The sequence below is a fragment of the Mandrillus leucophaeus genome, unplaced genomic scaffold, assembly GCF_000951045.1.
Source record: "Mandrillus leucophaeus isolate KB7577 unplaced genomic scaffold, Mleu.le_1.0 Scaffold266, whole genome shotgun sequence".
NCBI classification, from domain to species: domain Eukaryota; kingdom Metazoa; phylum Chordata; class Mammalia; order Primates; family Cercopithecidae; genus Mandrillus; species Mandrillus leucophaeus.
The window spans coordinates 2,851,486-2,854,183 of NW_012102765.1; positions in this window are offsets into that span (position 1 = coordinate 2,851,486).

Here is a 2,698-nt window from a genome sequence, read left to right on the forward strand (position 1 = left end):
GGATGCAGGGCAAGGTTTCCAGAAGTGACTGGCTGCAGGAAAGCGGCAGAGGGAGTGGTGTCTGGGCTTCGTGTTCAGAGCCTTTGCTCATGTGATGTGGGTGATGGATGGTGTCTAATTTTGTTGCTCAGTGTGGGAGGTACTTGGGAATTACCCTGCCCTCTCTATCTTAACTGCCTGGGTCAACCAGGAAAACCTCCCGGAAAAGTATGTCCAGAGGAGGGGAATATGAAATGGCAGAAAGGAGAGGACTTTCTTGTAGTGGGAAAATTCTTCTGACCACCTCCTGCCCCTGCAAAAACCCAGAGTCTCCTTTTACAGGTGTTTCTAGAGGATGGCATAAGGCCCTGTGGTCTCAAACTCCACAGAGAAAGCCTGGAGCATCAGATCCAAAGAAGCACTCACACAAAACATTGCAACAAAGTGTTGGGAAAACTGCTATCTTTACAAAAAAATTCTCTCCTGAAGTAGGAATTCACTTTCACTAGGTGTTGCTATGAACTTCAGGATTTATCTCATTTACCTCCCTCCCCTGACTCCTCACTTTCTTACTGGTTTAACCTATTCCTCCCATTTCACCCCCAAAAACGAGGTTTGTTCACTTGCCAAGTAATAAACGACTTTTAGCGGGAACTCAGGTTTTGATTAATAGGAGGCTTTGTACTTTGTACAAGTGAGGAGAGCACTGCGGTTATTCTCCAAAGCCATGCCTCCCCGATAGAAAGTGACAAGAGGGCTTATGGGACAGTGGAGAGGGTGCGTCATCGTCATCACATGCAGAGGATTCTTAGCTGCATGCAGTAAATCTTCATGCCAGCACATAGGTCACGTATGATGAACAGGAAACTGTAACTTCCCCAGGTGGAGGTTTTAGCATGGTCATGAGCAAAGTCCACTCAGGTTCATCTATTTTTTTTTTTTTTTTTTAAAGAGACAGAGTCTCACTCTGTTGCTCAGGCTGGAGTGCAGTGGTGTAATCATAGCTCACCACCACCCTGAATTGCTGGACTGAAGTGGTCCTTCCACCTTAACCTCCCAAAGTGCTAGGATTATAGGCATAAGTCATCATACCTGGCCCTGCAACTGACTTTTGAATGCTGATTTTGTATCCTGCAACTTTGCTGAGTTTACTTATTAGTTCAAACAGATATTTTGTGTGTGTGTGTCTGCGTTTGAAATCTTTAGGGTTTTCTACGTATAAAATTATGTTGTCTGAGAACAGAGATACTTCTGCTTCTTCCTTTCTAGCTTGGATGCCTTTTAATTATTTTTCTTGCCTACTTGCTCTGGCTAGAACTTCCAGTACTATATGTTATAGAAGTGGTAAGAATAAGCCTCCTCATCTAATTTCAGATATGAGCAAAAAGGCTTTCAGTCTTTCACCATTGATGTTAGCTGTGGGATTTTTATATAACAATATTTTATTTAATTATATGTTTTGTGATTTTTAAAAAAAATTTTGACTTCATGTTTGTTGGAACTTTATCTGTGGGATATATTTGGAACCTAGATTGATTTTCAGAGAAGATTTTAGTTTGTTTCTGCCAGAAACCTGGGATCACTATGAGTTTAGGATTTAAGAAATTCCTAGATTGAGATTTTTTGGTATCGTAAGTTTAGGCTATAAATTCTACATGTTTTTCAAAAGATTTCTAATGGATTTGAGCCCATAGTGCACATGCTATTTTTTTCTCCCTTTCTTTCTCACTCTCCTAACTCTGTCACTTGTGATCTCCAGGATCATCTCCAAAATTAATGACCTGTATCCACATCCTTGTCATAGTCTGCTTTGGGGAAATCTAAACTAAGGCAGGCCCCAAACCTACATGTGAGCTATAATGCCCACAGTTTCTCAGGAGAGTCTTTCCTTTCTATCCAGAACCAAGGTAGTGTCTTTGCCTCAGTTTGTTATGGACGAAATTCTTTTGGGGTTTATTTTTCTCTTGAAAATATAATTTTTTTTTTTTTGAGACAGAGTCTCACTCTGTCACCCAGGCTGGAGTACAGTGGCATGATCTCGGCCTACTGCAATCTCACCTCCCAGTTTCAAGTGATTCCCCTGCATCAGCCTCACAAGTAGCTAGAATTACAGGTGCCCACCACCACACCCGGCTAATTTTTGTATTTTTAGTACAGACGGGATTTCACCATGTTCGAACTCCTGACCTCAAGTGATCTGTCTGCCTCAGCCTCCCAAAGTTCTAGGATTACAGGAGTGAGCCACCTTGCCTGGCCAGAAAATAGAATAATTTGAATATCCCGGTTTCACATAAGCACCTAAACTGTTTTCCACCTGTGTTGTCACTCAGTTTTTCTTCTGTCCTCCATGTAGTCATGAAAACTCAAGTTTTTAACAAGTTAACAGAAATTGACATTTGCTCTTAATGAATTTACAAAAGTTTAAAATAACGATTTGTGTCCAGAATTTTCTGCTTTTTTGTAGTAAGTATTTTTTAAGGCTTTCGGGCTACTGCATTGCTAGAAAATGAATACTTGAGTTACATTAGATCATATTTATTTCTAATTTAATGACATTGTTATGTTTAGATGATTTAGGCCTCCAGACCTCCATATTTTTTACATGAAAGCCTAAGTCTGTCTTGAAAGTAACAGCTCTGGGGCGGAGCAAGATGGCCGAATAGGAACAGCTCCAGTCTCCAACTCCCAGTGCGAGCGACACAGAAGACCGGTGATTTCT